This window comes from Bombus affinis, chromosome 5 (assembly GCF_024516045.1).
Source record: "Bombus affinis isolate iyBomAffi1 chromosome 5, iyBomAffi1.2, whole genome shotgun sequence".
NCBI lineage: Eukaryota > Metazoa > Arthropoda > Insecta > Hymenoptera > Apidae > Bombus > Bombus affinis.
Window position 1 is genome coordinate 3,462,784 of NC_066348.1, and position 18,953 is coordinate 3,481,736.

Genomic DNA, 18,953 nt, shown 5'->3' on the forward strand with positions numbered 1-18,953 from the left:
CAGATTATTCCATTAACTTGTCCTAGATACAGTATCGTTTACCTATTACTGCGATGTCAATTTAAAGTAAAGAAATCGATGTCTAACACTTTGTCAAAGCGGACGCATTGCCCGGATGAGCTCTCGACGTAAATAGAATATCTCCATAAATTGAAGAATTAGTTTAGATATGAAATTATAAGAACGTAGAATATTTTGCAACGTACAATAATCAAGATCTGGTTTGGCAACATGTGTACAAATCCTATTCTATTTAGATTTCATCTCTTTCATTGTTATAATTCGCAAAGATATTAATTTACGTAAATATTCGCAGTTTATTAATCACACGGTACAATCGTGACGTCCTCGAACATTTTTTATTTTCTTTGTCCTCATAAGCTTCTTTCTCTCTCGTTCTAAAAAAAACTTCGAGTTTCAGCTCCACAAATATAAAAGAAACGCAGTCGGCTCAATTTACCAAATTGGAGGAATCATTATGCTCCATGACCGCATTTCATGCCTCTTCTAGTGACAAATAAGCATCTGTCTATGTGAGCAATGAATGGTTCTAATTTTTGTAGGCAGCAATCTCAATTTATACAAGATCCCTATTCATTCTACACGTCTCGAGTGTCATCGAATACTCTTTAACACGTTCACTGCGTATAACAAATCTTTGTATACTCTATAAAAAGGTTATTTTTAGTCAACTAAAATCCTACGAAAGATTATCGCAAACTTGGTGCACTTTATCAGAAATGTATTGCATGAGATCAGCAGGAATCCTAATACTTATAAAGGAGGAGTGTTTCTTAAGTATATAACGCTTTTTACGTGAGTTCTACGTATATAAAGTCTCGCAGTATAAAAATATGTATTGTATGTAAAATTATTTTTTGGTATATAACATCGTAAAAGTGAAAATCTTTGACCAGCAGCGAATATAAAGGAGGAAATAGATGCTTTGGGCTCGTATTCGGGCATCTTCGTCGCCACAGAGGCGGCGGTAAAAGTCATTAAGCGCAATTTTTGGCGGAACGAGAGTGATAATCCACAACACGCTCCATTTTCTTGCCGCGTCAAAAGAAAAGTCATTAAGCGACGACTAACTTCGAACTAGGTTGTCGGGATGGGTAAAATTCTACGTATACGCGATACGACGCGCTTTGTACGTAAAATTCATTTGCTCGCTTAATGGTCCGTGAACTTGTAACATTGTTGTTCGGAAGTTGATCGTTCCGTTGGAATAATAACGGGATGCAAATTGATGCGACACGCGAGGCACTCGTGAGTTATTTAATTTACTCGAAGGTTATGCTTTCTCAGCGTCTTCTGTTATCACACGAGTACATAGTCTTTGAAATTCTTTCGAATTAATATGACAAAATTTACAAAGATGAGGCGGATTCTGTTCAAAGATTATTATATTTACTTTTTTAACTATTTTTGCGTAAATTTCGATGGTTTATTTTTGTTGTATGTAATATTTAATTTTTAATATTTTTAATATTTTATTATATATAATATTTCTATTATACGTAAAGAAATTTTGCTTCTTAGAACACTTTTGCGAGTTAAACACAAATCTCTAAACCGTTTTTTCCTAGAACTTATAGCTTTCGAAAAAATCAATTTAAAAGAAACGATTGCAAATTTTCAATTTTGCAAGCATTATGTGCTTTTACAATATCGTATTGTCATTGCATTATAAACATTTGAATATGTTTAAATAATAATAAAAATTAAAATAACACATAAAATGCATTTTTTGCTTATATTTTTCAGTTTATTTAAAAAATTCAGCACAAAATCTAGCTACAACACGCGATAGAACAGGTATCTTTGCTAAGGAAAGCATCAAGAAAAACTAGAAAATTATGTTCTGATTCCAATAAAAAGATGAAACAGTTTGACAACACACGCTGCGGTGGCAGTGGTACTCAACATTAGCGGTTGCCTCGCATGCCATTCGGTATAACGAAACCGCTAAATGCGCGCGACCATTACCCGCCGGCATTGAGTAACATTAAAGAAAAAACGGTTTGCAGGCTCGTGTATAGTTCGAAAAATTGTGCAAAAATTGTACCGAAGTTTGCAAAATCGGAAAAAAATAAAAATTTGTTGAACAGTGTAATTTGTCTAATATATTTCTTTGTATTTAAAAGAAAGAAAAGTTGTAAAGTTTTGTAGGAAAATGCAAAATTTTCATAAAATTGTAAACTGGAAAATTACAATTTAATGTAGGTATAATGGATGCGTGATGTGCTATGAGTTTCTTGATTTTTCACATTTGAACAGATAGAAGATTATTTAGAGATATGAATTATAACGGATTATAAAATCCATTTAAATTATATAAAATGTGTTGCGCATTGCGAGCACGAATTAAGGTAAAAGCATTTTATTTCGATTTAAAGATTAAATAAATGTTTTAGCAGATATACAAGAGTTATTGATCTGAATTTATAATTTATGCAAGATTTTAGATATTCATTTAATCACTTTAATTTAAAATCTGTTACCTCACGATGACATCACAATATGAATTGGAACAAAACGTGAAAGAAAGAAATTAAATTCTCTTTAAATTCACGAGATCTCCATCGGGAGAGCAGCAACTCGTACTGCACTCGTAACATAATTGCAATTTAGAAACTAATTATTACTCTTACAACGTAACAGAACGATGCAAATGAAAACACAGTCGTTATGAATTGAAAATACCTTTCTATCTCGCTTTATTCGAATCCATAGCGAAATTAAAGGTGCTCGTTATTGCTTATCGCTAAAACGCGAATATGCATGAGCCACGTACGTTGTGTACACGAAACCGAAAGAACGCGATGTTATAAATGCTCCAGTATAGCAATTACCCTAGATCTAGCGTATACACTAACTGATTAAACGTTAATATCATTGGACACTTTGCACGAAATCGGGATTGTTTGTTATTCGTGTAAAAACACCAACGGATCGGTATCCGTTATGGATATTTCCTGGTTAAACAGATCGCAGGTTTCATCCATTTGAAATATTCGCTCTATTACACCTTTCCCTAGTTAAGCCTTTGTGATTGGAATTTCTTTTCCTTACAAGAAAAAGAAAAAAAAAAAGAAAACGAAAATTAGGTCCAATTGTCTGTCACAATTTTTCTAATATTTTCTTACAAGAAAAAGAAAAAAAAAAAAGAAAACGAAAATTAAGTCCATATTGTCTGTCACAATTTTTCTAATATTTTCTTTTCACCTTTTCCCCCACTCTAAATAAATAGGGGCAATTATTATAAATAGATCGCTTGTTGGCACAAAAATGGCATATTATGGTAAAATATTACGACACGGTAATAATAAGTATTAAAAAGTTAAAACGTATAGCTTTAAAAACGGTTATGCCAAGTTCTAAAGACACTTAGTATACATGAAGGTAAATAAAAATACTGAATAACAACATACTTAACTAAGAATAATGCTTAATAAAAATACTGAATATAAAAATTGTTTGTCCCAAAGTAACAAGAGATTCCATTTAGTCGGACAACACAAAACTTCGTTCTACAATAGATGTTCGAAATATCTACCGTTCATTTTTAGAAACAGTTGAACCCATCTCCTTAGACCTAATCTCTAAAGGTAGGCTACATAGATTATCTCATAGCATTCTTTCATCTTTAGACAACCTTTCTGTTTATCGTTCTGACACCGATAGATACATCGTATGATTGATACGATGAATTCCTCTTCCTTTGTGGAGATCCATAAATAATCATAGATAGACTACAATGCCTTATACCTTGAAGATAAATGGTCTTTGTACGCATATTTCATCAAACATATGCATGTATTTTTTTATTTCAATTGATCAAGTAAAAAAAAGAAAAAAAAACGAATTAATTTGTCACATGGATTATTATGGATATTTTAAACGTAATAATTCTCAGAGCCTGTTTGCTTTACAATACACTGTTACGTTTTTATCAGAAACAGATTTTGCATTTACTAGAATTAACCCTCATAATCCCATAGGCCGATTTGATTCATATGCTTTCTGGCCAATATGTAATTATTTCGTACTAATTTTTAAATTAAGATACATTACAGATAGTCAATGTGAAGTGAATTATACGATTGGTCTATCGAGCTAGCTATTATGAGTGTTCTATCAAAATATCTCGAAAATATATAGTTTTTTAAACTATTGTTTAGTACAAATTTCAGTAAATTTATGGTAACGGTATATGATTTTATCAAAATGTACAAATTAATAGGCAATTAATGATTAGTAGCAAATACTGTTAATAAACAGCACTTTCTTCTTTGGTTGTAGACTATAAATTCTAAATTTAATTGTCAAAATCGAAATTGTTAAAGTCAAATCAAAAGAGCTAACAAAAATTAATCACATTTTATAAATTTTTAATTCCGCACTGAAGCAGTTTCCGACCATCAAATGAGCCAACAGGTTCGTAAGTATGATATATATATCTCTGAAAGTTTAGCAACAGTTTATTTCGCCTAACCCAATCCAGACACAGGAATCGTGTAACTTCCAAGTCAAACGAAATTATCGAGAGTTAAAAAACTTAGGGAACCAAGGAAAAGAAACAAAAAAAAAAAAAGAAAAAAAGAAAAGACTAGCCCCAAATCGAGAGCCGCGAAATCGGTAAAACCAAGATGAGAACGGTTCTCGCTTTAAGCAGACGCTGGCTCGTCTTAATGAATAGTCCTCTTAGCCTCGTTGAACGACGACGTAGTCGTCGAGAATAAATTACAGGTTCTCAGCCAGGGAAGTGGACCCTTTAGCGCGCGCCCCTACTTTAATTTATGCATTTCTTGACCCGCACTGATGGACTCGGATTCCTACCTGTTGGTCCCTGGTCTATCACCTGTTCCTAAGGGATTTTCCTTCTTCGATTTGACAGCTGGAGAATAGAATGCACTCTCTGACCATCGAATTAAACTCGATTCAGTTAAGTTGAAGCTTTTAACATTTTTCATCTTTTTTCGTGAAATTGGGAGACGAGAGAGAATTCTAATAACGAAAATGATTAATTACTAATGTTGTCTTAATTACGACACATATCCTTTCAACATGGGCAGTTCTTATTTCTAATGAATAAAAATAACGAAGGGAGAGAGTTTTCAGAGAAAAGGAAAATTTCTGCATGTGGTCTCTCTTCGATGGTCACGAACCCTTGGACGAAGAAAAAAGAAGAAGAAGGCGGGGAAGAAGAAAAAGGGAGTGGAAACAATAAATACCAGGCACATTTACATTTTCGAGAGACAGCTGCTCGATTCGAAATGGGCCCCGATAACTCGTTACAAGGTTCGAATAAGAGGTTCGACAGCGAACACCCTCGGATTTAACGCCGTTTAACGAACCAAACGGCTATTAATTTACCGGTCCTACCGAGTGGTCATGGGAGAAGGGCAATATTTTTGAGGGAACGGAAGGAGGCTGGAATTTCTACGCCGGAGGACAGATGTTTCCCGAGCGATTTATACCTTACACAGGCCCATCCTATATCGATATAATCGAAAAGGCGCGCACGATTGCGGCAATCGCCCTCGGCGATTTTCGTAATGAACCCTCTCTAGCCCAGATCGAATATTATAACGCGTACAGAGCGAAGAGGTATTACGAGGAGGTCGAACGACCCATCCCATCACGATGGCCGTGTCATGAAATTTTCATAAAACGATCAACAGGCGCGCTGAGGGAGAACGAGGAGGTCCGTCGAAAACGTTATTCAGCTCCGTCGTCCAAGTCATCCGTGCTCCCGTTCGAAGATGCTTCCCAGTGGTTGCCAGAAAATTATGCAAATCACGAGACTCGACATCAGCCCTGCGTGGAACTCGAGCGAAATTGGTATCCTGATAGAGCCAGGGGATGCGAATGGTCTCGAAAGAAAAGGACTGGATGCGCAATGTTCGCGACTCATTCTCTCTAACACGCGCTTGTATCTATATGTATATAGGATGTCTTTTAACTGGTGATACAAATGGAAGAGGTAATTTAAAAAATAAGCAGAAAACGTAGAAGACATCTTTTTTTGCACGTGATTTTGTTTTAGAGAAAATTAAGTTTGAATATTTGTCTGAGTATTAGGGGATTCCTTAGTAGATTAGTATTTTTATTTACGTTTGTGTTTATTGTATTAAATAAAAGAGAACACGTGATATTATATATTTTATAAGCCTATTATTCATCCCTCTTTTGTCTACAGAACACCCCGTATATACGTAGACTCAGATAAAAAACCAAGCAGATAGCTACCTGTATTCGGTTCGTATTTCGAGAAGGGATGCCGCCGCTTGATCGGTCATCGAGCATCTCGAAACGATTTTACCGCAGTATCGTAAACTCCTGGTTGGACTTCGCGTCCATTCTCTGTGAAATATTGCTTTACGCGGAGATCGAGACGATGCCAGAGGAAGGAAAACGTCGCGTAAAACCGAGGAGAGAGTGGTGTTGGAGGTAGCAAAGAAGAACACCGAAAAAGAACAGGGGAAATAGGCGAGAGCATTAGAAGAATGACCGAAGAAAGCAAAGGCGGAGAAGCGTGGTGTCCCACGAGGGGGTGGAAAACGAGTAGGAAAAAGCCCCGTGCAATTGCAATCCGGACAAATATCCGGAGCCGAGACGAACGGTAGACGAACAAAGAGAAGAGAGAGGAGGATCCTGCACGGCCAGAGAAATTGTTCGGGTTACTGCGAAACGAAACGAAACGAAACGAAACGAAACGCTTTTCTCGCTCTTTTCTCTCTTTCTCTCTGCTTCCGTGTATATATATGCGGCAGTCGATAAACCGCGCCTGCGTAGCTCAAACACAGAGGAGCTCACCCCCCGTGAGCATGTCTACGAGCTCTCTGTACGATGTATAGCATGGGGTGCTCCCTGTGCACATGCATACTTCCTCTGTTCAGCGTTCCCGCGTAGGGGTGTGGATTAAAGATATTAAAGATACCCGTAGAGAATCCGCGCGAGTTCCCGGTTCGTTCATCCTCTCTCGAGCCGGCTGCATGCTCGTACTACGACCACCACCTCCGTCGTCCAGCAGTCACACCCTTTGCTTTTCATACTGTGCGCGATATCATTTTTATTGTCGACGCGCGAGTGCCTCTTTCAGTGGTCGCCTCTATCCTTCTCCTCGTTTGCCCCCCTGTTTTCCCTTTTATTGTATTTCCCTCCTTTGTCCTTTTTTCCCCATTTCTAATGAATATTAATCACGACCCCCATTCCACGAAAGAATCGTTGCTCTTTTATTCTTCTTCTCTTTTTTTCCATCGAACAACAAATATTTACGACATCCTGCAGCCTTGAGAGATCGAAAATGCCGCCGCACAGACAGAGTGCTAAGTTGGTTTGCATGGTAACGCGATCGCGACGCGTCTTTCCGGTGTAATCCGCTCCGCGTGTCGTCGTACGCGCGTTTCAAGACGCAATCGATAGTCTCGCGGCCGGCTTCCCGCTGAAAAAATCACCTTTTTCCACCCGTTCCGTGATTTTCAACTCTTTATCAGCCAGCGTGCGCTAGCTTGCTAACGCTGCAACTATATTGTTGAATTATTTAGCAGCGTTTCGATCGCAACAGGCCACGAAGCCTGAACGAAAAGCGGTACTAATACAACCGCGATATAATTGGTACGGTACGCACCCCATTGCGAGACACGGCTAATTAACATTGCATTAATCGCCGATGACAACGTTAGTTGTGCATTCATACTTCTTTATTTGCTCTTCTGGACAACATGTATACTGTATACACTATATTATGGGTCTCAATTGATCGTGTAAATTAGGGAAATTTTATAGCGTGAATTTGTCCATTTCTTAACTATACGTAACTAGCAATAGACAATCCATAGGAGGTTATTCTGTATGCAAAAATAAATCAGAGATGCAGAACAAAATTTATTCGTTCAAACTTGTTCCCGAGAAAATTAATTTTTAAACAAATTTTTAGTACGTGTAAACATATTCAAACTCTATTTTCTTCATAACAAGACCTTAAACGAAACAATTTTACTTTTAACTTGTTTTTTGCATATAGGACAACATTCTTCAATTATAGAAATTTACCTACACGTGGAATTATTTTCATCTCACTTTCATCTATAGAATCCGTCTGATTTCACCTGTACCACGAATTTAGATTCACGATGTATGCAATCCGAGTGGTCTAGAAGTCACGGATTTATCGTGTTTCATCGTCCAGCCATTTTTTCCATGTATCGCCCGAACGTTTCGAGGGAGGAGTTTTTAACGGCCCCTAATTTTACGCCGTATGATTTACTTTACGACCCGAATGTTAATTCCCTGGGTGATTTTCTCTCGTTTCCTTTTTCCCCTTTCTTCGTTTTTATTCTACGCTCGATAAGTCCAGTTTTTATCGGCGATGAAATATAGGAACGTTCACGCGTACGACGTTCCACGCTGTGATTTACAGCGGGGAACGGAAGCGTTTGTATGACGAAAAAATTACGATGAGGGAAGCTATGGGTGTTAGAGAGCCGGTTTAATTCGGTAAATGTTACAATGTCGTTACTTCGTGCTTCGATGTAAGCCGATGTATAAAAATGAAGCTATAACGTTTGAGTTATGTACAATTGGGTAGTGGTAAATCCTTTCGACGAACAGCTTTTCTGCCCGGTTCTTTCTGCGAATTAATATGACGTGTTGTTTTCCTGATATATTACCGTAATAAATTTTTCCTGAAATTTCTTCTTTAATAGATTAGCTGTCATGTGAAAAGTTAAGATTCATTTCCATGTAAATTTCATGTTTCATTTCACGTTTCATGTACATTTCAGAATGAGATTGTAAGTGTAAAAAAGCGTAATAAATTGATTATCACTTTAAGGATGCAAATATAATTTCTCTTTGGTATTCAAGTTGGATAAATTTCATTTCTTTATTTAATTCGTTAAAACTGAATAACATTATCAAAGTCATAACAAATTAAATACCAAACAAATATTCCTGCTCTTATTCAACTCAGTAATTTCGGATAAAAATATGAGAAGTTACAACTAAATTAAAAAGTAGTTAGCTAACTACAATTTCTTTCATTAGAATAAAATTCATATCATACCAATCATAAATATAAAAATCATGACTCTGAACCTTCTTCTATTCATATTATTACTAAGTACGTCCAAGTGGACAGTCTTAAACATCTAATAAGACAAGTTCCATGACTGAAGCAGCAGAAAATCTTGATGTGCCTTCGTCTTAAAAGTGTAACTACAAACTTTCTCCCTCTGTTGCCATCCTCACCGCACTTTGTTTCCTGTCTTCCCGAGAACTTCCTGTCTCTCGCCTTCAGAACCTTCCATTCTTCTTTTCTTTTCCCTTTCTTTTTTTGCTACCTATTTTCATACAGGGAATACCCTCCATCTGTCAGTCAGGATGCAGTGGATCCAATTACAGGTGTATTTTGTGGGCTGTTCGATTAGTTTGTTGCGGTTACGGGAAACCGGAGATTAAACGCGTTGCTTCTTTCCCTTTTAATGCTGTCGCGCAAACGACACATCGTAGACAGATAGTCGATGGATATCGTCGATTATTATCAAATAATTACTATCTTTCATTGTTGTCCCGCTTTTAAACGTTAATGCCCCATTGTTGCGTTTGACGTTTCGCAATACGAGCGAAACAAGCAACTTCTATTTTCCGTTATCTGACAACGGTGGTGCGTCTTAGTTTTTTTGCGGCCCAAAGCCGGAATACCGGCGGGCTTTTTACCGCTTCGGTTTTTACTATCGCGTTAAATATGAATTTATGACTTTGCGAATACAATGTATGTTGCTTTTACGTATATAGTCGCTGGATTTTAATGGGATTTTTAACTGAATTGTACGTTTCAATGTTTTTTATGTAAATTGTTTACCGAAAATTTTTGTTGAGAACTCCCTAATTGTATTTAAATACGAAGAAATTCCCAGTGTCATAAAGTCACAAAGTACTAGTTTCGATAGTGCCAATTTTCTACGATATGCTGAAAAATAGCACTGCTATATTTATAAATAAATGCACGCATGCATAGTTTGCTTATTTACTTTGAACAATTGATACTCGTATAATCAGCATTTCGTTTATCGACCTTCCAACGATCAACCAATTCTACTACGCCCTGAAACGATACTTCAATCCCACCATTTCTCCATTACTAATGTACAAACATTCAACATGACGAATTTTATCAGCTATATACCTTTAAAGATTCACGTACTGGCTGAACAATCGTCTACAATGCACAATACACCATCTTGAAGCCCCAAGAAAACAAGAGAAGAAAGCACCCTTCTCTCCAAAAAAGATCGTATTAGAGCGAACGATTAATTTACAAAACCGCAAGACGTACGTTGCTCGCGGCTATTTTATTGGCTATCAGGGCGTGTGTTCCCATGAGATTCTTTCCGATTCCTTTGTTCGATTCCACAATGTTGTTGGTCGTGTGGTAAGTAATCGCATTGTTCCACGGGGGTAGAATACGCGGAGACTCGTTTGTTGTGGGCCCCCGAGTCAATTAATGGCGCAATTGCCGTAGACAAAAGAAATCTTTCTCAAGTGGATTTCCTGAGCCGTGACCTACCACCTAGAGGGCTGTAAACAAAGCCAGTCGGCAAACAAAGTTGGTAACAAAGGCAAACACGATATCCGCCCTTCAAAGTGTCGTGCATAAAGTTGAAGTGCAAGGTACAAGTTCACCAACGGGAGAACCTATCCTCGTCCGCCTCTGCCGTTCCCCTGAAACTTAAATCGTAGGACACCAGCCGCGAAAAGTGACTGCGAACTGCCGTAACAGTTAAAACGTATGTGTACGTTCTCTATATACGGCAAGTTCGCCGATAAATCTTCCCTTATCGAGCTTCTCACGTGTATTTACGTGTGCCTGTGTGCACGCGTGAATGAACGAGCTACGTGTGCGTACATGTGTATGTGTGTGTGTGTGTATGCGCGCGTACGTGTGTATGTACATGTGTAACATGGACGTAAAGACAAGTGAAAACAGCGAAATCTGTTACGGAACGAGATCTCACCCACAACACCGACGTGGAAATAATTTCAATTATGAAGTCGTTCGTTCTATCCCTGTTGATAAAGACTTCCTTCTATATAGGAGACTGCTAGCTATTTGAAGACATTCCATGAACAACAGGTAGCGCCGCGATTCTCAGATATCGTGCGGTATTTTAGATGCTAAGAAATCGTTTTCTCTTTTTACGTGTCTATATATGTCCATTTGCTTCAAAATATTACACAAAGAAGCAAGCTTACCGAAGCATGGTTTGATGAAACGAACACAAACTTCTCCTCTAATCATTAATTCATCGTTAATTTGTATGCTTTAACAAAATTCACGTTACGAGCGTCGATTTGTAGCTTGCTCCGAAGAATTCGGTGCCCGTACGCACGAACGAAAATACTCACGTCCATGAAAAACGGAAACGAATCGCGTGGCGTGCATTGAAAGGCATTAAGAGCGATTGAACGGGTGTCTCGGGGACGGAAACGACGATTTCGGCATCCTTGATCGCGTACTCTACATTTCTAATGTTCCCGGAGATCGGATGTTGAAGTCAGAGAAAGATGAACTTTAAAGAAGCGTCGAGACAGCTGCAGCCACCTCGAAGAAACGATTCGACGCGGGGATAAAGCGGTTATGTCCCTATCCATCCTCTATTTCTTCGTGTCCTCTATTCGCACTCTCTCTCTCTTTCCAAGTTCCCCGCTCTCATTTCTGTCTCGCGCTTTTTCTCTCCGTTCGAATGGAGGGAGAGATGTGTATCTCTGAAAATAGGATTGGTGCGGCACGCATTGTGCCGAGGACACTGTCTCTCCACCTCCGTTTCACCTACCCTCCCCTATCCTTGTATTTATAGCCCTCCGGCTTTTCCACCGTGCTTCGCGCCCTACGACCGCTTAATTCGACCGCTCGCGAGAATACAATCTCCTCTCCGGTCGAGAGGCGAGGCGGCGTCAATAGCCACAAGCAAATGCCTTCCAACGAGGATGCATCAAGGGACACCAGGTGGACTTCCTTGCTACTTACGTCCCTTACCGCCGCCGCCGGTATTTCTTTTTTCCACGCCCCTCTTGTTCTTCGATCAAGTCGACAAAGGAACGAATAATTGAGTTTACGAACGGACACGTGCAAAAAAGATGCAATCAGATTTTCTCTGAAGACCGGTCCTTTTTATTGCTATTCTGCTTTTTTATTGCGTATCGCCTGAGGATACAGACGAGTTAGAAAATTACGTATCATTGTTACTTGTCAAAAGTTGCCCGTATTTCAGTATATAAGTCCCTTGAACTAGTTTTTTATGAGAACAGTATAAGTTCAATCAATGTTATTTTTCGCACTTGGAATTTTTTATAAAAGTCGTCGAACGTACTAGAAAAGAGTATCATAGATGGCAAATTCTATGACACTTTAAATACCCTTGGCGCCCTATACCGTTATATTTACCAATAAATCTTGAACAATCAACTACAAATTTCCGATACCTTGCCAACAAATCTTCCTGATCCTGTATCAAACACCATTGAAATCCTATTCTCTTTTTTCGTTTTCATTCTCGTAATACTCGACAACGGCTAAATACATCCATCAAAACCTCCTTCATTTCCAACAGCGCAAACAAAGAAGATTTATATCTTGAATAAAAAACAGGTAATAGCATTCAGCTTGCGACCTTTTCGACAAGCTAAAATTCTTTCAACAAAGCATTATCCGATTTCTAATCGATTCACAAAATGGAAGAAAATTTCCGCCCCCTAAAGCGAAATATACCAAAATACTTGTAAATACTGTATGGTAGATACATAAAATATTTTTTTCACAAATGTCGAAAAATGTATACGAGTCTACAAGCAGTGTTCGTAAGAAAATCATAGAGTGGTCATTAAATGTTGACAATCGTCTCACTGTTTCCGAACAACGTTGAATACACAGCGTAAGAAGAAGCCACGATACATCTATTCCGTCCTACGTTTATAACTACAGTGAAAACGCTTCTTTCTTTCATCCCTCTCTGCCGGATGCAACACGGCGCTGCCGCTCGGTTGGAAGCTGCGAAAATTCCTACGCGGACATAAACTGTCTCGGTGCACTTTCATCTCTCTCCCTTCGGGCCTTTTTGCCCGGCGCATTTGTGGCCCATTTTCACAGGCCACGGTTTTTAAATGCGATCGCTCTCAGGAATACCTTTTCTCCAACCAGGAGGAAACTAATCAGAGTGCAGAGCGTGCACGAGGCGAATGCGTTCATCCATGAGCGAAGAACACACAGAGGCCAGGTGTTAGAGTTGTGTGATTTACCACGAGTGAGTTGGAAGTCGATCGACCATTCCGGGTTCGAAAAAGTAGCCAGGGCCGATATCCCTTGCGGTTATTAAAATTTCTCGGGGGGCTCCTACCCTCACTGTTTCGCAATTTTTATTTCATTCCTCCATTCCCCATATTTTCATCGTATTTTACCTCTAACGATAAAAACATCAACGACGAAACAAGCGCGAGATTCCAGATAATCATACCTTGAATCCGTTTCTTTAGTCTTACTGCGAGACTAGAGAGCTCGTTCTGGACTCTTCCAATTCTCGGAGATCGATTCGAAAGCAATCGTATCGGATGCTGCATTCAAACCTCCGCTTTAATTGTGTGAAATCTGCTGGCTTTGTTTGCAACGAGAGCTTACTGTTTTTAATTGGACAGAATGGATTCCCGGTAGATTTGCAGATTGGAAGAATTATTTGATTTCATAAGTTTACGATCGAATATTTTTTACATGTTTAGTGTTAGTACATTTTTTGTAAATCTCGTTTGATCAGTACGATCCATAACTTTCGTATATTTTTCATTAATTTTAAGGTGACTAAGCTTTGCGGTTTACATTGTGTATAGCAAAGTTGTTTCTCAATTTAAAAAAGCGATTATTTACCATAGCTTATTCTTCTACGATAATAAATTAAAAGATAAAATTCAAAATATCTCTTACAATTTGTTGGGGGTGTTCTTAAATAAATGCATCAGTTTTATCCTTATGTTTGTAGTATAAAGAAAATTCATCGAGCGTCAGATATAAAGATATAGAATATAAAATTATCGATGATATAAAAAACGATTTTAAAGGAAAGTTAAAGCGCTTCGCGAGAGCTGTTCTCAATAAATGCATTTTTATGTATTTCATTTCTGTTTTTTTATTTTTTCAAGTATCAAATTCATATTTTTCCTTTTAATTGTTCGACAGTCGTTATTGCAATGGACGATGAATTTAATGCGATTCCATGGATAAAAATCGAGCAATATCAAACCCAGAAATCCCAACAAAATCTCCTTAAAATGATTACACTGTTGAACTAATAAAACGAATTGCAAAAGTGAATCACTTGATACCTTGCCAATTATCAAACGTAGGAAATATAAAAAATAATACAAATATACAGAGAAATTAATTCGCGATATCATCGAACCCGACAAAATTTTATTCTGCCTTGTGGATTTATTTTTTTTGCGTAGAAAAAAATGTGTCTAGTCGTATAGTGGTGACCGTGTATTAAAAATCAAATATTTACGTATCCACAAATCGTTTCATTTCCCGTAAAAATCTTAGAAAAATATACGTAAGATAGAAGCCTTTAAAAATACTATAACAAAATGTTTTAGTTTTATGTAGCATTTCGATTATAATCTTTTTACATATTAACGTACTTAGAATATACCTTCATTTAGTATTACTATCGCTAAATGAGATTTAATTGAACGTACTATTATTCCAATACCGTATTGTTATTGACAACATAGTATTCGATATTTAATTTAACAACAGTACTAAACCAGCACGTCCAATTAAACACGAAATCATTTCTAAACCATTATTTAATTAAACATTACGTCTCGTTGTTTCCAAGTAAAGAACGAGGCCCAAGTAGACGGTGAGCAAGAAAGGCAAACAATAGGACGAGCATGTTCGACGATGAAGATCGGTGGCCGGAAGGGGAGAACCTTCCCGTCGCGATATTAAACGCAATTCCGCGAGACCAAGGCAATTTGCTTCGCATAGAGTACACATCGGGCATTATTAATCAGACATTCAAACCAGAAGTGGCACGGGTGCAAGTGTTTGTCGATGAGGAGCAAGTGGACGCACGCATGATTTATGAACTTCGCTGAGACTACTTGGAGGAGTATCGTCTCAGGGAGTCACAGCACCAAAGTCCTCTAACTTCACCGATTTTCCCGTTAACCACCATGTAACACGGGCAACAATTTAATTCCACGGAGGGATTAATGAAAAAGGGGAAGAGACAACGCGAAGGACGGAAGAAAGGGAAGGTCGAAAACGCGCATTCCGTTGCGTATTTAATACCTGGCAGCGCGATATAAGCCGATGTTAATAATCGCCAAGAATATTTTCGGTCGGCTTTTCCATGGAAAAATAGTAATATCCAGAGAACGGGGTAAGGGTGCATTTCATTAACGGGTTCCACCCCTGTGAAAGAGAGTTATCAGGATTAGAAGTATATCTCCATTCCCCTGTACGGTCGACCATCCCCTCTTCCACTCTCTCGATATCGGAGCTCTCTCGCACAATAATTTACTGACTAGTAAATTTAGTGAATCGACAAGTATCAGGTTTTCGATTATAGACATATGCTGCATAAATAATTTTTATAATTTTTCACTCACTTTCGTTACGATCTCTTCAATTATCTTGCTAAAATTAACTATTGCAGAACTTTATTTGTAGTTACCGTTATGTAATGGTATTTATTAGTATTTGTAACTTGCAGAATTTCGCTAACAATATCAGTTCGATCTATGCGCAAAACGGGTCAGGAAATTATAATAATTATGAAGTTCGAGCTTATATGTTTTCTCGCGATAGAAGCGATGTAATATATTTAACAGTCCACGGAATCGGTGACTGGCTGGCTCGATTCACCCGTTGCCTGCAGTTATATTCACGTTTAACGATAAACCATTGAACCGTGTCGGCTTTTGTGACCACGGATTTTTGCGAAATCATATTAACCTTTGCCTGGTAATAATATTCGTTCCCGCGCCTGTTTGATCGTTCATCGAAAATTGCCGCCGGTTAAGGAGATCTTAATCGCGTCGTCGATGCAGCGAGGGTTTGTTGCTCGAATAAAATATCGACGCCCTGCACCGGCAGGTGTTGCTGAATCGAATTTTGCCGTTGGTTATCATGTAGGGGATGAAACGTCCTATTTGTGGACACTATCATATGAGAATTAATTTTATAAATCATTCTACCATCGTATAATGTATATTACATGATTATTAATCTTTTAATAAGTTAATGGCTCTGAAAGGTCGTTATGAGGGGATAGAGCTATGTATGTAGCCGATACATTAAAATACGCTCGGTAAACGAGATAAAGTATAATTAATCTCTTATAACAATTAATTCAAATCTTCAATGGAAAGAATGAATAACTTATTATGTGATAATACGTTGTTAACTCTTTTACTACGGTACTATTCGATGCAAGTTGAAATTATTTTTGTTAACATAATAAAAATATATTCGTATAATTAATTATAGTATAATGGATGTAAATGTAAATAAAGATGATTCTATATTAAAGAAAATGTATATATACGCTTTTGACAAATGATTTTCCTTTGAGGCAAATAAATACTAACTGTTCTTTAGTAAATAGTTGTTGATGATTACCTTTGAGGCTGTATAAATACGCCCTTTGTAACGAGAGGAATAACATGTTTCTAACATGTACAAAAATTTCGTAGTTCGATTTTCTATAAATTAGTCTTTAGCTTTGAACTATTCTTTGGCAAACGATTGCTTTGAGGTCTTTTGGAACCATATAAATACACTCTTAGTAACAAAAGAAGCCAACGAAATAGAACTACAATTACATTTAACTAAACAGAACACGTACAAATTTATTTTATATGATTACGTGAGAAAAGAAAAACAATCGTTTCATTTGGCGTACAGCTGACTCGCCGCCAGAGGCGGATACGTCCGTGACTCATTGTCAGCGTGAAAGAAAAGGGTGGTTAGATATACTTACACCGACAGACGTGGAGTTTCAGTACGTCTCTCCAGAGTTGTGCACATCGACCTGCGGTCCACCGTCGATTTTGCACACACGTCCTCGGGACTTCGATTCCGAGTTGTACGAGCCGAGTCGAACGGTCGAACGAGCGTTGATCAACTGGCACACGCACCTTTCATCCGGAACGCACCGTTCGTACGGTATCCCGAAACGAAGCCAACCAGATTTCCTCGAATCACTGGCCAGCCACGTGACTAACCATGGGGAACAGTTGGAATTTGCGCGAGACACGAGCCTCGCTCGCTCGTGTAGTACATCGGTCCACGAACAGCAATCTAGCGTGTACCGGAATGGCTTCGAAAAAGAATCGAAACAGTAGTTCGTGCCACGAACTTCGTGTCAGAGACAGACAGACAGTCGGTCAAACGGAAAAAGTTAAACACGTACTTTACCGCGGTGAGAGGAACTAACAACAAAAGACGCGAGAGAAGAGAGTGGATGGCTAGAGTAGGATGGTACAGACGGAAAACAAAGACAGAGTGGATAGAAAGATAGGAAGACAGAGACAGAGAGAGAAAGAGAAGGAAAAAGAGAGGACGAAAGACCGCGGTTTCTCCCTGAGATTTCGAGCTGCACTGCAAACGGGAACAGTCAGTCCTTACTGAATCGGAGTTTGCCTACGTACTCGCGGCTGAAAGACTTTGGGATCTGCGCAGTTGCTCTCTCACCACCACCATTTCCACCACCACTACCATACCACACCACCACCATCACCACCACCACCACCGTCGTCGCCAGTACCACCATACCGTTAACCCCAAACCTCCATGGCTCCTCTCTCGACTCCAGCCAACCCTAACCTCCAGCCTAGGCAGCGCCCTAACTTCGACTGACGAAAGCTCCAAGCGACGTGTGAACACGAAATTATTCTTACTCGGCGAAAATTACTTCCAACAAAGTTACCGGTCCATGGATTACATCTATGTAGATGCACCGGGATGCGGCATGTATGTTGCCGTTGCAGCGTGCTTAAGCGTGCTACGTGCTACGCGAGATGAATGCGGTAATTACAATTCAAAATCGACCGCTGCGTCGCGGGAAATCGATGCAATCGGTCCTGCCTGAAGAACGATGCACGTCGCGGCTTGAATTACAGCCACAGCCGCCTTACGATCATTCCATTGAAGAGTTTCAACGTCGCTTGATGATACTCACATACGAGTAATTTCATTTTATCGCAACAATGCCGTTACGCCGCTGATGGCACAAAAGCAACCACTTGCGTGGAATTAACTGAATACTCGTGGCTACGGCTGCTCGCGTGCCATGTTAAGAATGTTTCCGAGCACACTACTGAGAATACTTTATCTCTTCACACATTCGTAACGTGTACACCGGGAATATTATGACCCGAGGCGGTTTCTCGCTTCCGTTGGAGGAACAATACCTCTAATAACCGGTGGTTAAGCGAAATCTTTGGTTTCTTATCGAAAACCATGATAATCTCGAAAACAATTTTCATGATTGTTTCTTTGTAATCTAGTGATGTTTGTATAATTCTTGAGAAATTGATTACTAATTATTGTTATTGCAATAAGCAAGAAGGCAAGAAAATTATATACACTATTTGCTTAACATAACCTACAATAATTAAAATTGGAAGAGGAGAAAGGAAGCATCGTATTCTGCCAATAAGTTGTACGATTAAAAATCTGGACGACTAGAAAGAATCTTGTCCGAAGTGATGCTTCCTAAAGTTCGTTGCTCCGTACATGTTGTCTCCGCACAGTCCGCGGAACGTTGGCTGTTTGCCAAAGTCATTCTCACATAATTTCAGGGGAATATAAGCGCCAAAAAATATACGGAATTCACGATTATAATTCCGGCATAAATCTATAAGCAGAAGAATAATCGCCATTCTGG

At 38.7% G+C, this 18,953-nt stretch overlaps 1 protein-coding gene across 1 annotated transcript in view; it reads right to left on the minus strand.

The window, feature by feature from the left end:
* LOC126916547 (carboxypeptidase N subunit 2-like) overlaps positions 1–17,851 on the minus strand; it is a 36,665-nt gene extending 18,814 nt beyond the window's left edge. The window contains exon 1 of the mRNA XM_050722465.1: positions 17,046–17,851. The gene's annotated coding sequence lies outside the window, so the exon portion shown is untranslated. The remainder of the gene's footprint in view (positions 1–17,045) is intronic.
* Between the last annotated feature and the right edge of the window lie 1,102 nt (positions 17,852–18,953).